Source organism: Anas acuta, chromosome 17 (genome assembly GCF_963932015.1).
Source record: "Anas acuta chromosome 17, bAnaAcu1.1, whole genome shotgun sequence".
NCBI lineage: Eukaryota > Metazoa > Chordata > Aves > Anseriformes > Anatidae > Anas > Anas acuta.
The window spans coordinates 6695450-6712196 of record NC_088995.1 but is presented as its reverse complement, the minus strand read 5'-3'; the positions used below and the strand labels follow the sequence as shown (position 1 = coordinate 6712196).

Here is a 16747-nt window from a genome sequence, read left to right as displayed (position 1 = left end):
GCGCGGAGCGCGGAGGTGCCGCGGGCTCGTCCAGCTCCGCTCGCCAAGTGCCGGGCCCCGCTGGCCAACCAGCTGGGAGCCTGCTCCGGAGAGACTCGCTCTTCCTTCCCCCCCCCCCCCCCCAAGCCCTCCCCTCCGCCCCCTCCCCCCCAAAGCTCCTTTTTTTTTCCAGCCTATTTTTCTGGCCGGCAAACAAGAACAAGGCACAAAGACAATCGCCAAACTCCCCAGCAGCCCTCCCCCTCTGCCTTACCTCCTCTCCCTCCCTCCCTCCTCCATCCATCTCTCCCAACCAAAGAGAAAATTCAGCGCCTGGGAATATTCCCCCCCTACTCCCCCCAACCATCCACCCCCCTTCTCCTCCCTCACCCCTTTAAATAAATCGCTGGCTCCGCTAACCTCACACCACCCCCGGCCCCCCCTGCCCTCAAAGGCAGCCTGGAGGTGTGGATTTGCACCCATCTCCAGCTTTGCTCACAGAGGCCCTTTTTTTTTTTTAATTATTATATTTTTTTTTATGTGTATGGGGGGGAGATCCCCTCTGAAAGGACTCTCCTAACCTGGCCAAAGGGATGAAACACAGAGAAGTGGGGCTAAAACACAGCCGAAGGGGGACCCCTTGAGCTTTACACCCCCTCGAGCCCCTCTCCATCCTCTTCCTCGCCCCGTTGCCCGGCCGAGGGCCGCAGCCCCCGGAGCCTCCGCTGTGCTCAAATAATCAAGCCGTCAGCAAGGAGCGGGGATGTGGCTTTATCTGCATCTTCCTTCTCTCCCTCCTCGCTCTCTCTCTCTCTCTTTTTTTTTTTTTAATGTATTATTTTGAGGGTAAAGTTGAATAGGTCAGCGCAGGGTAAACAGCCTCCCTGTCGCATTCTGCAGCCTGAAGAGAACCAGATTGGCGAGTCGGATTTTTGATAAGACTTGGAATAAATGGCATGGTTTAGATCTGCTCTGCCCACCCTCCTCCTCCTTCCCCCACCCTTCTCCTTGCCCCCCCCAACCCCCCCCAAACCTTTGCTCTTTTCTCCTTCTCGGACATTTCTCGTGCATTTCGCCGAAGTTTCAGCAAATCGAGCCTTGCTCCGAGCCCTCGCAGGGCGCGATAACGCCGCAACCCCCCGAAAAGTTGGAGGTGAGCAAAAAAATAAAAATAAAATAGGCACCGGGCGAAAAGTCCGCGGGGGTGAGTGGCTCCGGGGGGGAGGGGGGGGGGCATGTGTGGGTGTAAATTTGGCATCTCCCAAACCCTCCCCGGGCGCACGCCAGTTCCACAGCGACTCGAGGAGACCCAGCACACGCTAAACGGTTGCAAATCAGAATAATAAAATAACTGCACTTGTAGCCGCAGAGAATTAGCCAACGAACGCTACTTAAACAAACAGAACAAAGCTAGTCCCATATTTCATTATTTTTAGAGGGAAACGAGCCGTGGAGCCCTTCCAAACACAAACAAACGAAGGAGCAAACCGGGCGGGTCTTCCCCCGCGGGTGCCGCAGCCCCAAGCCCCGGCCTGGGTGCTGGCATGGCGAGTGCTGGAGGAGCCCTTCCATTCCCTGGCCGCCCTCGGAAAGGTGCAAATTGGGGGGAAAACAAGAAAAGCAGCAGCTCCCGTCCAGGTTGGGGGAAAGCCGGGCCGAGGGGAAAGCAACGGTTGCTGTGGGAAGGTTCCCCAAACAGCCAGCGAGCCCGAGATTTTTTTTTCTCCTTAAAAAATAAATCCGAGCAGCGAGGGAAAAAGGTTGCCCGCAGCTGGGAGCGAGAGAGATCACCACCTCCCCTCGCCAGAAAGAAAGGGAAAAGTGAAAATCTCGAAGTTTGCAGGAGCACGGCTGCTGCCCGCTGCCTGAAAGCACTGCTAGCGCAAAGCGAGCACTCACCTCTCCAATGCCACACTAGCTCTCAAACACCTTGAAGACAAGTTGAAAACGATGCAAATAAATCGAATTTATTTCCGTCTGCAGGTTGGGGGGGGTGAAGAAGGAGGAAAAAAAAAAAAAAAAAAAAAAAGCTGGGAAAAGGACCGCAAGTCCAGGCTCTCTAGGACTGTAATGTCAATGCGAAGGAGCCTTCCAGCTAGAAGCCGATTTGTGGTCTCAGACAAATTAAATATTACTGTTTATTACCAGCCATACTCCAATAAAATAAAGAGAGTTCAAGGCGATAGCTGCTATCTCACGAGCTTTGCTCCTATAGGACACGGAGACGTCACCAACCACGCAACTGGCCTATTCTGTCATGGTTGACTGCAGCAGTAATGGAAGGTTAATTTGTATTATTCTCCTCTTTTAAAGCCCTATCAGTGAGATTCCTGTTTTTTTTTTTTTTTCTCTTTCTTTTTTTTTTTCTTTCCTTTTTTTTCTTTTTTTTTCCAAAGAAACCGGCGCAACGCAAACTACGCCGAGGCTGGCCGTGCTCCTCTGCGTGTGTGCACCCTCCCATATAGATGCGAGTGCACGTATAGACATGAATATATAAGACACACAACGCACGCACATGTATATATGTGGGTGTGACGGAGTGCGTGTTATATATGTGTGTGTATCACCCAAGCAGGCAAGGAGTCGCTGGAAACTCCAGGAAAACCCACTCTTTCTTGGGGCGGAAAAGGGGGAAACCAGTAGCAAAGCTCCCGCTTCATCAGGAGCAGCCCGGTTAATCCAACCGTATTGGCATTATTCAGCTTAATTTTTAAGAAAAAAAAAAAAAAAAAAAAAACCGCTATTAGAGTGAGCAGGAAACTTGTCAAATGAATGCTCAGGCACCTCTGGAAGCAAACACTCTGGGCTATATATAGTAAATGATAACCTGGTTATTTGCACAGATTCAAGCGTGCTTCGGGAACCAATTATTTGCTGTGATTAAAAAAAAAAAAAAAAAAAAAAAAAAAGTAGTAAATCGAGGCGATTATTTGCCAAATGAGATTGACAAGGAAAAAAAAAAAAAAAAAAAAAAAAGCCCCAAACCCCCAAATCCCTCCAGCGCAGCCAGTGGCTGCAGAGGAGCCGCGGCGCTCCCTGTGTCCCATCGCCTTTCCTATTAACCTGCGGGGATTTTTGCGATGCAGTCGCGGCAGCTTGCGGCAAACATTTCACCAAAGATGCTTAAAACGTTCTTTCCTCCAACAGAAAAAAAAAAGAGAGAGGAGGAGGAGGAAGAGGAGGAGGAGAAATAAGGAAAGAGAAAATAAAGAGCATCACCTAAGGAAGAGCGAGAAGTTGCTGCAGGATCTGGACACCGGGTAAGTGTTCCCAAAAAGGGTCCCCTCTAGCCCTGCCGACACTCGGGGCTCCTCGGGAAGCAGGCCCTGGCAAAAAGCAGCCGAGAGGATGGAAAAAAAAAAAAAAAAAAAAAAAAAAAAAGGGGGGTTCGGGGAGAAGAAGCCCCCCACCCGGCCCCCATTTACCCTGCATGGCCTTCAATTGGGGACACCCGTTCAAATGAGGGGTGGGAAGGGCGAACCCCCTCACCCCCCCCCCCGGCAGCCTAGGGACGATCATGCCCTTTGCAATGCCTGCCCTGCTGCTTTGGAGCCGCCAAACGCGGCCCTATAACGGGCCAAACCCAAGCAGTCGGAGCAGAGCGGCAGCATATAGGAGCCTATATATATATATAAATATATATATATACGTGACCCAGAGGTGTGCGCGCACGCCCGGGGGCGAACACACGCGCGGTTTGCCAAAAAAATAAACCACGCAGGCACGGGGCCGTGTCCTCGATAAAGAAATGATGCAAATTTTATACATGGAGGCTGCACGTGGGACGCACACGCGTGCAGAAAGACATCGGTGAGAGAGAATATGAGAGCTGTATGGATGCCCGGACACGCGCATCGCCAAGCCACACGTGCAAATAACGAGGCCGCCGTGCACACGCACACAGCAGCATTTCCGCGTGTGCAAGCCCCCCGTGCCCCCGCCGCTACCCACGCGGGGCTCTTTCCATTCCCAACTATGTTTCCCGCACGCATTTTGGGTGAGCACAAGCAGAAATCCGCCTCCACCCTCTTGGATCCCGCTGCTTGCTCCCCAGAGTGCGTGCAAAGCCGTGCACACCCCCAAAAAAATAAAAAAAAAATAAAAAAAAATTCTGGGGAGCGGACAGATGTGCGCGCACCGCCTATACACCGATCTATAGGCGCTATAGGTTCCCGCACTCGCTGAAATCCCCAAGCATCCCTCAGCAGCCACGGGCCCGAGCACCCCCCCTCACCGTGGGCACTTACCTGTGTGGGCCGGGGGTGCGTGGCCGGGTGGGGGAGCCCTCTCAGCCCCCCCCGGCTCGCTCAGCTCCTCTCCACCAGCGCAGGATCAGGCCCCCTCAACCCGGGCCCGGCCTCCCCGCGCCCGGGGGTCGCAGACCACGGGGAGCCCCCGCTTTTGGGGGTGGCATGGCTGGAGCCTGGTGGAGCCCCCCCCCCCGCCTCCTCGCCGCCTTCAGAGGGTGGCAGGGGGGCCCTCGAGGTTTCTCCTGGCGGGTTTCACCCTGGAGAGGAGGCGGCAGGGGGGCACGGCCGGGGTGCCGGTTTGCAGTGGGGTCGAGGTGTCAGCAGTAAGAAATAGTGCGGAGCGAGACCTCGCCCCCCCAGCCCTACTCGCTGCCTTTAAAGCCGCTTTTTGGGGCCGCACCAAAGCCCGGAGCCTTTCCGCTGCAGCTCCCCGGGAGCGCCCCTGCCCAGGGCCGGGGCAGTGCGCCGCTGACCGCCTCGGAGCTTATAAAACCTATATACTGCAGCATTTTTGGCTCTCTAACTCCATTTTTTTTTCCCAGCTCCCCCATAGCAAGAATATATTTTTTCCACTTTTAGGTAATTTACTTCTCTCCGACCAATTCTCCCCTCTTTTATTTCTAAATCCTTTTTTTTTTTTTTTTTTTTTGGCCGCATACCCGCTTTGGCGAAATACGCACCTGGGAGAAAACAAGTATTTAAAATAATCATCCTCTCTGGAAGTACTTTGGTCCATTCACTCTTCTTTTTATTCCTTTTTTTTTTTTTTTTTTTTGGTGGGGGGGGTGAGCAGTGGCTCGCTGTATTGATTTGAGGGTTTGTCAGAAAGATGTTTGTCTCAAAGTAACACAAACACAGCTCTCCTCGTCTCACTATTTCCACTTTCGGTGGTCGAGAATTTCTACGTTTATAAGAGCCTTTGGTGTAGATACCTGGGTCGAACTTTTTGTTTGTTTTTTCGTTATTACAGGTGAATAGCATTTTTTTAAAAAAGTTTGTGGTTTCGGGTCTTTCTTCCCGCCCTTCTTACTACTTAAAAAAAAAAAAAAAAAAAAAGTTTGCAATTAAAAAACACCCCCTCCTCCCAGCCCATTAATTTCCCAGGAAAAGTCCAGGCTTTAAAACACTGACGAAAATGAAAAATAACCAGCGGGGCAGAGGCAGGGCTGCAAAACGTGGCGCTGTGCAGGCACCAGCGCTGCCTCCCACGCGTGCCCGTGGGATGGAAATCCCTTTTTTTTCCCCCCTTCAAGTCCCAGCTAACAACCGGGGAGCGGGTGAAGGAGTCCCAAAATCAGGCTAGAAGCATCCCCGGAGCAAGAGGGACCCATTCTCCCAGCCCTCTCCGCCTCCAAAAAGGCATTTTAACTGCATCCCGAGGGGTGCCCGGGGCTCGGTCCCCTCCCCAGATTTTCCTACTCGCACAGTGCCGCCCAAGGAATGGGGACTGGGCTTTTTTTCTCATTTCCCCCCTTTTCAGGGAGCCAGCTCGGGGGGTAACTTTTTGGCACGGGGTGCTCAGCATCCCCCTCCCCGCCCTAATCAATGCGTCCCGATGGAGCGAAGCGCATTATTGATGCCAGAATAGAAACGCTAATCTGCCATCGCCAAACAGGGTGTCAATCAGGGCTTTATCTCGGGCCGAAGGAGAAAATAAAAGAAGATAAGGCCTCACTCTCGCCCTGGGAAGAAAGCTGAAGGGGGCAAGAGGGGGAAAGTCTTCAGCGCCCCGTGCCTTTCGCTGAAAGTGATCTTGCAATGACCTTGGCGGGGGAGCCGGGGGCGGGATGGCCCGGGCTGGGCTGGGGAGAGGGGCCCGAGGCCACCCCAGGGCCACCTGCCAGCTTCACCCGTCCCCTCCTGTGCCGCAGCACGGCCCCGGCCCCAGGGGGGACAAGGGACGGGAGTGGGGACAGCACCCCGGGCACGGCGCAGCGCCCTCGCCCCGCCACGTGTTCTCTCTCCCTTACTTCCCAACACTTTTTTCTTTTTTCTCCCTCTCCCCCTTTCTATTCCCTCTTCTCGCCTTCTTTCTCCTTTTCCCCGTTTCCCCTCATTTTCCCCGTCCCCATCCTATTTCTTTCCCCTGCCCTAAATAACGCAGAGCGAAAGCGCGGCCAAGCCTGGCTGAAGTCATCCTTGATAATAACGGGACCACCACGCGATTTGGGGTCCGGATGCCCTCCCCAGCACCCAGAAAGGCGAATGCGGTCCCCAGCTCCACTCCCATCCCGGGGACAGCGGCTGGGAACTTCCAGGTCCCGGCTTCGGGCGGGTGGCAGGGGTATCCCCCAAATCCGCGTTGTCCTCGCCGTGAAAATATAGCTCCTATGTGTTACCCAAACGGCTCCTAAATGGGACGGTGTGGTGGTGCTCCCCAACTAACGGTAGGCGCATAATAATAATAACAATAATAATGTGAAATATTCACAGAATGAAGAGACCAGGAAAAAACGAACCTTTCCTCCCCCATCCATAGCCTTGTGCAAGTGTTGGATGAGGCCGCGATCTGTAAATCTCAGAGCCCTGCGCTGCAGCACCGAAATTGGTTTGGGGGCTGGGGGCTGCAGGTCGCTGTCCCCAAGGGTGTTTTTCCCCACGGATATGAGGAATGGGGCTGAGAGTTTGGATGCAAAGGGCTGTTCGGGGTGACACTCGGCTGGGTGAAGACCATTTCATGCACACACATGCGCGCTCCCCTAAATATGTAATAAATATATATTTTGTACTTCGCCATATATTTATACCTGTTTCACCTATATTAAGCGTTCAAGCTGGGTACGTCCTTGTCTATTTTGGTCTAGATGTAGCGGTGGCTGTGCACACTCCCACCCAAAAAAGGATGTTTTCCCGTATTTAAGACAATATCAACAGCTCTTTTCGTGCCCAGCAGCTGTTTTTTGGAAGCAGCCTGGTGTCTTTGCTTTCTTGCCCGTGCATTTGCAGGCTGCCAGCGCAGCTCTGGAGAGCACTTTTTGGGTCCCATGCGCTTGGAAACCGTTCACTTCCAAAGAATAAATATTTTATGCTTTGGAATAATAATAATTAAAAAAAAAAAAATAAAGAAAAGAGCTCAAATCTCCGTGCAAAGCCCTCCCCCGGTGGAGCCGAGAACCTGGGCACTACCTGCGGCTCCGAGCCCGGTTCCCCCCTCGGCTGCCGGCCCCCGGAGGCCGGAGCAGCCGCCGTTCGAGACAATGCCTATTTTCTGTCATTAATAACTTGTTTCTTAAAAAAAAAAAAAAAAAAATCTCGTTTGGATCCAAGATTGTTTTTTATGATTCAGTTGGACAAGACGGAACACATGTTAGTTTAAGCAGGTTCATGAAATAGCTGTAAATCAAATAAAGTTTACGAGTTTAGCAGGAAATACTGAATAGATGAAAAAAAAAAATCCGCCGAGGCAGAGAACAGCAGGCTAAAATAGTTGGTGGAGTTTGTCCTGCTCTGTGTTTCTCTCTGTTCTCTTGTGCATCTTGCCGATTAAAGGCCTCGAGACCCCGTGTTGGCGCCAAGTGGCATGTTATTAATCAGTTATCCGTAGGTTCAGTCCACATAAGAGAGAAATTTAATCACCAGAAACCAGACCCGACATAAAAGAGAAATCTAAAATCAATTCCCGCCCGCCTCTCCCCCCCCCCCGCCTCCGAAGCGATCAGAACGAGCAGAAGCAATCAAGATCTCGCTCCCTCTCCCTCTTAATTGCACCGGGCGAACCGCAAACTTCTTAGAGCTTTACCCCAAAGAGAGTTTAGAAAAAAAGAAAAAAAAAAGGGGGGGGGGGGGGGGGGGGGAAACTAACGACTCGCCACCACAACGCAACAAGCTTATCCTTGATCTCACTATAAAAACGTGATGGGGGAGAAACAACCCAGGCGGAGCCTTTCATAACGGAAAAAAATATATAAAAACATATATTACAACGAAACGCGCTGCTAAAATGATCTTTGCAGGCTCCCCGGGAGGGGTGCCCCCGCTCCAGGTGCTGGCAGGGGGTTCGGCTCCCCCGGCAGAGGTGAGAAGTGCTGTCCCCTCCTTGTCCCCCACCACAGAGGCATCAGTGGTCCAAAAATAGGAGGAATCCGGCAAAATCCCCCTCGAGGACAAGAATGGTGCTGGGGGGCTCTCTCCCCAAAATTCTGTCCTGCCCCCAAGCCCCGGAGCTGAGCGTTTCCTTTGGGCGTTCCCCCCACACCAGCACTGCGCCCTTTTTTTCTCCAAGGACTTTTGGGTGGGATTTTCCAATTTTTGGTTAGGCCGCGTGGTTACGAGAGGAAATTCTTGGCCCTCCGCTGCGTGGGTATCACGGCAGGCGGGGAAGGTGCCCTGCTTCGGGATGGAAGGGACAGGAGGTGACAGCAGTGCCCCCCCCACGCCCGGAGGACACGAAAATTCAAACACGGGGAGCGCAGCATCCCCTTCTCCCTCTCAAAATAAATAAATAAAATAAAATAATCCACTTCCCAGGAAAAGTGAAGAGCAGCTGGGCTCGGCGGCTTTCCACGCGTGTTTTGCGTGGAAGACTCGACCCCTGCGGCTACCCAGCTTTCCCCCCCCCCGGCTACCGGGCACGGCCCGGGTGGGGGCTGCGCTGGTGAAGGGCACCGGGAGGAGGCGGGGGGACACGGGCGCTCCGGGGCTATATTTGGAAAAGAATTTCCAAGCCCTTCCAGCAAATCTGTGCGAAAGGTACGGGCCCGATGGGACAGGCTGCCCTGGGGGCTGCCCCTTCTCCGTGTCCCCCCCACCCCGTGTCCTCCCGCTGCCAGCCTCCGCGTCCCACCCGCGGCGGGGACGGCGTTTATTCCTCGAAAGGGGATAGGAAAAAAATCCCGTGCAAAGTTTTGCCTGCCCAAATCCGAAGAGAAACGCTTCTCCCCGGTCTAACCCTCCAGCCCCGATGGCCAAAATTTACCTAACGGCCCCCCCGCGATGGTGGGGATATCCGTGGAGCGGCTTTGAGCTTGCCTGTGCCAGCTGGATTTGCTTGTTCTGCCTTTAAAAAAAAATAGCAAGGGGCTATTTTCGTTCCCCCCCGACCTCGAGGGGATAAGGGGTGAGGAAAACGCCCCACCTGGGCTGACCCGACTGGGGGATTTTAACCCAAAACCGAACTTTAGCCCGCCTTTTCCATCATCTTTTCCCTCCACCGACACTCTCCCCTAAAAAGCCTCGAAAGCAGTCATTTGGCTTTAGACGCCTGACCTTTTTTTCCCCCCTCCACGCTGTATCTGATCGTTTTCCTCCAGCCCAAATAGACTGGAAACCACAGAGAAAATAATCAAAGTGCAGCATGTTTTCCCACAGTAGGAATGCATGTTAGCACTCTCTCCACGTCTTGATCCTCTGTTTGCGTGTGGGTATTCCTGGGGAGATGCGTGCAGGGCGGATCTCGCCCAGATGCACGACGTCTTCTGTTTTTTTTTAATCCCCCCCCCCCCGTGCCTCCAGCCACCCAGCGGCCGGACAGACGGCCGGCTGAGAGCCCCTTGGCCTCGGGGTGCCAGCTGCGGGGAGCTGAGAATTTGTATGGAAACATAGAAAAAAAGGGAAAAAAAAAATGCATGCACGGTTGGGCACCCAGCCAACAGCTACGCACCCGAAGTGGGGTTCTTGGTACGCACCCGCATTCATGGGTGCCCCCCACCCAGTGGGCTCACGCCCACCCATGGGTGCCACGGGATCCCCGGAGCCTTGCCCTAAGCACGCGTGGGCTCAGCCGGAGCGCAATGCTTGGGGGGAAATGGAAAAATAAAAGGGAAAAGGATGGGGGGTGCCCTCGGTGCTGCGACCCGAGCCCACTCGTGCCCTGGCACCACTACAAGGGGAGGAAGAGGAGGGGAAGAAGGCTCGCTGAGGAGCACAAAATGGTTTTGCACCCCCCCCAAGCCCTTCCGTAACCCCTCCTCTCCCCCCCCCCCTCCTGCAGCTGCGCGGCGTAGGTAGCTCCAGATAAGTGAAAGTGGTATTTTTATAGGCTGATAAAAGAAACTTATCTCGGCTTGCCCGAATCTGACAAAGATTCCCTAATTGGGCATTTGCCCACACCAGCTTCCCCAGCCCGGAGCTCGGCTATTTTCAGCCCTCCAAGGGGGTGTCGGGGCCCCAGCCCCCCCATTTCCAGCCCCAATCTCGGAATTTCCCAGCCCGACGACCCCCGCAGAAATCCCACCTCGGGGCTGCCCCAGCTCCCTGTGTCCTGGCAGAAGAAACCTCTAAACTGCCGACGGGGGCTCCCCATGACACCCGGTTCATTTCATCAGCTGTAACACTAAGTAAATCAATTAAAAAATCACGAAGAAAGGAAATGAATGGACTAAAGCTCTCTTATGTATGGGCAACGGGTGGGGATGCGCTGTTTTGCACGACTCTGCCTCCTCCTGCCCACCGGGTGCAGAATTTAAATAGAAATTTAAATAAACACGAATTTAAATAGAAATATAAATGTAAATAGGAATTTAATCTCTGTTTGCATATCCCAGGGCACCCCCAGACCTGCCATAGGGCTCGGCAGCCACTCTCCATCCCTGAGAGGATCTGCCAGTCCCGGCTCCGCTGCTCACATCAGCTCCACTTTTCTCCTCCTGTGCTTTTCAATCACCAGGCTACCACAAAACCCAAAGAGCACAGAAAACATCCTCAATCCTAAACAACCAGACCTTGCAGCCAGCTCACATCACAAGCCTCAAAACGAGCTGGGAAGTCACCCGCTAAACTTATTTCTCATTTTCCTCACCCCCCTCCCTCTTTTTTTTTTTTTTTTTTTTTTTTTTTTTTTTCTGGGGAAGGGGGAAGGGTTGGGGGATTAACGGCCCATCTGACCTACCAGTGGTGTACGCACATGAATCAAGCACAATCAAAGGGCCCAGTGTCAGCATTAGCTTGACCCCTACGACTGGCGCAGGACTCAGAGCACAGCGAGGCCTGCTCTGGCCGCAGCACCAGGAACCTTCCCCGGGTTATTAATGCTTGCAGAGGGCTCTGCCTGGCAGCCTGGGTTGGGGTTACAGCCACACGGGGTGCAGGGAAGCACTGGGGACTGTCCCTGGATAGACCCACTCCAGCAGCACCGGCAGGGTGGCCCCACTCGGCGAAGCCCGAACACATCTCACCGCATCAAACTGTCCGCTTGGAATCACGGAGAAGTGGAAATTGGGTGGGTTTGTGGGTTTCTTGGTTTCTATTTTTTTCTTCAGGAAGTACAGCGAACTGTGTGCTCACACTTTTTGTCACTCCATTTGCCATGCGTGCTTTCCCTGCGGTGGTTTGGAAGGAGATGATGCTCAGGTTCCCCTTGGCCACTCTCTGGCTGGGAGAAAGACAAACCCCATGAAAACAGGCAAAGATCTGGCCCCAGTGACTGGGGACCCACAACAAGCTCCAGATCCAGCCTTGAGGCTCAGCAGGTTCTGAACACGGAAGAACTGAACCTTTCCAAAGTCCAGACAGATACCTCAAAGCCAAGCCAGCTTTCACAGGTATTCATTAAAAAGGGTGACACTCAAGCGCGTCCTTTAATACGTTTTTTTCACAGAGAGGAATGAAGAGTGCATCAGTTCCAAAATCAAGTCCCCAGTAGCAGAGCAGCTTGATACTGACGCAAGAATTTTGGAAAATAGCTCATGATCCCTCTTCTCACTGAATTTTCCCCCCACCCAAGAGGAGCACTCAAATTAACCAGAGATCACCAGCAGGGAAAGCCGTGTGGCCGCTGCTCTGCGGGAGCAGGCTCTGGAGGGGATGCGCACGGTCCTGTCAAAGCATCAAGTTCACCCTCCATTTAAATGTCACGTTTAATGGAAATAGTGCGACCTCCTCTTCTCCTCACCCAGTCCAACCTGGGCTATTTTTATTTCTTTTATGCTTGCTTGTACTTAACACTGACTTTTGCTTTTAGCCTCTTCTTTCCAAATACACATGCATATATATATATATATATACATATATATAAAACCCTCCTATTAAAAATATTGATGTCAACACTCAGCAACACTTGGCTCTTTGACTGTAATGGCTTAGCTGTCATTAAATCTTGTCTTTTTTGGTTTTGCCATGATAACTGGGCAAGGGAAGAGCTGGTGGGATTTGGGAAGGGCAATGTGGGCTGGAAGGGCTGGCACAGGGCTGTCCCTTCCCCTGCAGCAGCTCCTAGAAGGATTGTGCTGCTCCTGGCTCTCAGCAGGCACGAGAAGGGAGCCTGCAGCAAGGCTCCCTTCAAAGCCAAGCTGCCAGAAAGCTCAGCCTGCTCAGCAGCCAGCCTGAGCATCCTGACAGTGAATTCAGAAGGAAGCAGGCCCTGGATGCCAACTGAGAACAGACTGGGGGCCAGGAGGAGCCGTGAAGTTGCACCTCCACTTGAACCAACTCCTGTCTCAGAGAATCACCACTGGGCAGCCAGGCACACACAAACCACTGCTGCTCACAGTGCTGCCTCTGCCAGAGGTTTTCTGCCAGCAGATTTTGGAGGAGAAGCACGCTGCTGGACCAAAAGCCACAGCCCTGCCTAGGCTGCCTGCAAGCCACTGTCCTGGGGACAAAGCTGAAACAGAGAGGAGGTCACCGGGCGGAGCAGGGAAGATGTTCAGTAGGGCTGCATCCTCACTCTATGGAAGTCCCCAGCTGGAGACCCCCTGCCCCAGCTTCTTGTCCCACAGCTGCACCAGGGAGTGCTCACAGCACCCACGGCACTGGAAATATCAGTCCTCTGCACGCCCCACCACCATCAGGATACAACCAATCTTTAGGTGGCCACTTTAACACCACTGGGCTGCAAATACCTACAGCCCTGATGGCCCTCCATAACCCCGAGTGTAACAGCCGTGGCTCGTCCCATTGGGTAGGTCCTGAGTTGGTTTTGGTGGTGTCTGTGCAGTCCCTAGTGCATGAGTGTCCTTATTACACCTGGAACCAGCACACGTCCCATGCTCGCAGGCAGTACCAAAGCAGTTTCCTGGTGAGCTCTGGGCACAGGCCCAGATGTCAGCACCAATCCCCACATGTGCCAAGGGCAGTTGTGCCTAAGACACCAGCCAGGAGCTTGGAAAGTCCAAGCCCAATGGCTCTGTGCCGTTTAGGGCCATGCTTTGAAGAATAGTGTGCCCTTTCATAAAACAGCAGCTTAGGAGCTAAGAGATTAAGAAGCATCTGCTCGTGCCTTCCCAGCCCTGGTCTTGACTCTATCCAGAGCATATAGCTGGCTACATCAGTAATGCTGGAGACTCAGCAGCCCTTTAATTTGGGTAAGCCTTCCTAGAAAACACTCTAAAATCTGTATCCTTCTACAGACACTGTTAAACTGCAGCCTAGGTAGCTCTCACGGCAATTACTGCCATAACCAAGAGTGGAAAGTCAAATCACAGAGAAGGAAAAAAGAGAAACTGGGTTGGGACTGCAGGAAACAGAAGCAAGTTTGCCCTAAGAACAGGTCCTTCAGTATCCCTCAGTTAGATTTAAGTGGCACTTAGGACTTTTACAAGCTCTGTGCATCACAGAAAATTTTGTGTGAAGCAGAGAGGAGCTGCACTGTGCAAAACCCACCACAGCAGATGTACCAACACCAAGCAGGGCTCCTCAGGCCAGGACCTCAAGTAAACCCTCCACAAAGCTCTGTCACCCTTTCAAAAGGCTGAGATTGATTGTAAGCCATAAATCCAATACACCCTAGCTGTCTGGGGACCCTGGCGAGAGAAAAAAACAGCTCCAGCTGAGCAATGCCTCTTGCCCTGAGCTATCTGGGGTACCTGCAGAGGGGCCTCCAACCAGGTTGTGGTGGGATGGAGCCACCTTACTCATTGCTGCATTTCTGCAGAATAAAAAAATAAAATAGCCTTTCAATTTCTACTTCTACGGGAAGTCCTTAGTGCACATTTGGCGCAGTTTACAGGATGATGATGACAATGTGTTTCTCCTAAATAAAATCCATTTTTAAAGACTACATGTGCAATTACTTTGGGTTTTGGCCCGTATTCAGGAAAGAATTTCCCCTCGGGTCAGATTTGGCAGGGGCTGGTAAGGTTTTCTTGCTTTCCTCTGTAGGGTGGGCCATGGTCCACTTCCTAAGATCATCTGGACATTTTCACCTAACAATTTCCCTGCTACTGCCGGGACCTGGGACACTGGCAATGCCCTTGATCTCTCCTGCATGTTAGAGTTTTTGTGGCTTTTGGTCTTTTGTACTAAGGGTCTTAAATTTGTTATAGGGTGTTGGGAAGTGTTTTATGGCCTGCAGCGTATGCAGTGGATGTTCTGGGGACCCCTCTGGATTAAGCGGCTATTACATGGTCACCTGTAATTGTGAGCGCCTGTGCTCGGTGATGCAGGTGGTCCCTCCCCGTGCTGTCACCCCTCCCTTACCTTCCAGTAGCAGGGCTCTGACGTCAAACTAAGGGGGAACTGCGCATGCAGCAAAGTCACGTGTGACATCTCTCCTCTCTTTTATTTGAAGTGGGATGCTTATAAACCAAGGTGATGGGGGATATTAGGATAATAAACAAGGTTGAAGCCCTGGGAACTGGGAAATTACAAAACCTGGGCTCCGCTCCTGTCTTGCTACTGGCTGGCTGCATGGGACCCTTCCCTCCTTCACACTCCCTTGGCTAGGCATTTAGCCCACCCTGGTTACACCAGGATCCCTCTGAAATCAAGAGAGAGACTGGGGAGGGTGTTTTGTCCAGTCCCAAGACACCTCCTAAAGCAGTAGGGTTGACTAGCCCCTACCCAACCACTGAGAGCACAGAGAGCCTAGACAACCAGCTTAAACTTTCTGATTTTTTGATGTCTTAGCCTTGTTAAATGCACATGATAAACTTAGCACTGTGGTTCTGACCTTAGCCGGGTCTCCACAACTCCTGCAGAGCAGGTGACCAGGACAGATTCATCCCTATTAAGTGCCAGACCTTTGAAACCAAGCACAGCATCAAGTGGTACAGTGTGATGCTTCCTGCTGGGTGACACGGGTACAGATTTCTGTACTCAGTTCATTCCTGGCTACATCATTAATTCATCCACGCAGCAACACCCCAGTGCAGAGAGTAGGATGGGTACTGGTACAGCACTGGTTGTGTCCAGCAGTGGAGGGAGAACCAGACAGACAGACATCCTGCATGGCAAACCTGTCTGAAATCACTAAATTTAAGCCCAGGCAAAAAATACTTATGGATCAAGATTACTTTATGGATGAGGCTTCGTCCTGAAGCTCATATCTGCCAGATCTGGGTGCTTCTTGTGACAGCAGTGCTGCTGATAGCACACTGCTCCTGAGAGACCTACACTTGCCCACAGACAGCGTTGGGATTGTCTCCAGAAACACAAAATACCCAAAGGACCGAGCTGCTGTGGCTTCCTTGGGATCCAGGGGGTCTGTGCACAAGCCCTTGGCTGTGTCCCGAACTTTGCTTGTGCAGACACACTGCACAGCCGGGAAATCTGGTCCAAAATGAGCTACAGAACCCTCCTCCTGCTCCCAGCTCCAATGTGCAGTGCAGATATATTTCCCCCTAATCCTCCAAAGAGAAAAACAAACAAGCACACCAATGCCAAAACATTAACTACACCCCAAATTACTCAGACTACTGCTAATTAGTATAAATTTACAGCAGCTGCACTACTGGAAGTGAGCTCAGCCTTTAGCCCTGGAAATTACTAGGGAGTATAATTTTTTACAGTTTTTTTTTTTCCTGAACTTATAGAAATCTACAGGAATGTTCCAGTATACTAACTAACTTCATCAGCATTTCTAAGCCTTCTTTATTCTGTGCATACTGGGGTAACCATCAAGTTTGCAGGCATGAAATCCACAAATGCATTCACTCTCAAAGACTCCTGTACACAGCAAGCTCAGCGATGTATGTCCGGAGAACCACATAGGAGAGGGTGGGGAGCTCCCCAGCCTGATTTCTTACACCTCGTTCATCAGCTTGTACTGATCAGCACAGATCAATGCTGAAGGCCTAGGAGGTGTTCGTCGTGTTTGGATTTCATTTCTCCATTTCCTTGTGGAATTACCGAGCAGTAATTTTCTGTGTGCGCTGTGAAGGCTGGGTCTCAGCAGAATACGATGCAATGCGTTTTCTGGCAGGAAAGGCTCGAGATCTGTTTGTCACTGCTCTTCAGAAAGGTGGGAAGGTGCTCTGGGTAATGCTAGCCTGGAGTGGGGCCTTCCACCTGCCCATGCACGTACTCATCTCAGCGAGAGAACTTCTACAGTAAGTGAAATACAACCATGAGCCTCACTGACCAAAAGATTATTCTCCTATCTTGCATCACCAAACACTCCAAGCTAGTAGACTTCCCTCCCTAAGCAATCTTCATATGTTTAGATCCCGCTTACTGCTCCAAAGCCAGAGGTAGGAACATACATATTGTATTTGTCCTTAAAAAATTGGTCCTGGAATAACAGCAGGTAGGCAGACAGGTAGGCAGACAGACAGACATGATGATAAGCTATACATCTGGCATGCAAGTATCATGGCAGTGGAATTACCATTCCCCAGCCAAGTTTCACGCTTTGGGGAGTTGTT

At 52.0% G+C, this 16747-nt stretch overlaps 1 protein-coding gene and 1 long non-coding RNA gene across 6 annotated transcripts in view; one reads left to right on the top strand and one right to left on the bottom strand.

The window, feature by feature from the left end:
- Positions 1-16747, bottom strand: part of TBX5 (T-box transcription factor 5) — a 126516-nt gene that overhangs the window by 37937 nt on the left and 71832 nt on the right. The window contains exon 1 of one of the 5 annotated variants that reach the window (XM_068654261.1): positions 4227-4815. The exons of 2 other annotated variants lie outside the window; for them this stretch is intronic. The gene's annotated coding sequence lies outside the window, so the exon portion shown is untranslated. Of the gene's footprint in view, positions 1-1012; positions 1141-1878; positions 2122-4226; positions 4816-16747 lie in introns of those variants that run through there. 2 more of the 5 variants (XM_068654262.1, XM_068654265.1) reach the window with 2 other exon arrangements.
- LOC137841409 (uncharacterized) lies at positions 1002-7883 on the top strand. The gene is made up of 3 exons (XR_011088607.1): positions 1002-1132; positions 3127-3239; positions 6334-7883. It is a non-coding gene; the product is annotated as an uncharacterized lncRNA (long non-coding RNA).